The sequence below is a fragment of the Nannochloropsis gaditana genome, assembly GCF_000240725.1.
Source record: "Nannochloropsis gaditana CCMP526 unplaced genomic scaffold scaffold206, whole genome shotgun sequence".
Taxonomy (NCBI): domain Eukaryota; class Eustigmatophyceae; order Eustigmatales; family Monodopsidaceae; genus Microchloropsis; species Microchloropsis gaditana.
In genome coordinates this window covers 22,159-22,586 of record NW_005803747.1, presented here as the reverse complement: position 1 = coordinate 22,586, position 428 = coordinate 22,159, and the positions used below count along the sequence as shown (strand labels likewise).

The window sequence follows — 428 nt, the reverse complement described above, 5'->3', positions numbered from 1 at the left end:
CACTTTGTTCCCACCCATTGCCTCCCTCTCCTTGGTGGCCGCTGGAGGCAGGATGACGAGCCTCCCCAGGGCGTTCAAGAGCATGGCGATTTCCTGTCGGCAATGGAGGCACAAGTCATGCATACATGTATGAATATAGATGGTAATTATCGAGGTTGATGATGGGTGGAACTTGCATGCATGTATGCGGCAGGGAGGACAACGACCGAGGCGGGGGCAGAAGAGGAAAAAGGAGGGAGGGAGGGAAGGAGGAGGCAAAAGAGCATAACAAGACAGAAAGGACACGGAAGGAAGGGAGAGAGGAAGAGAGGGAGGCACCTGGGGCTTAAAAGTGGCGAGTTTGGCTTCAGCCTCGCAGAGGAGGCGGGAGAGCAACTCGTCCGAGGGCCGAACGTGCAGGCAGGCAAGGCCGTTGAGGAGGTTGGCGA

General features: G+C 57.0%; 1 annotated feature.

The window, feature by feature from the left end:
- Positions 1-15: 15 nt before the first annotated feature.
- Positions 16-84: a sequence feature (Short protein (NGA_0139200, EKU20891.1) was converted to a misc_feature.).
- Positions 85-428: the final 344 nt, after the last annotated feature.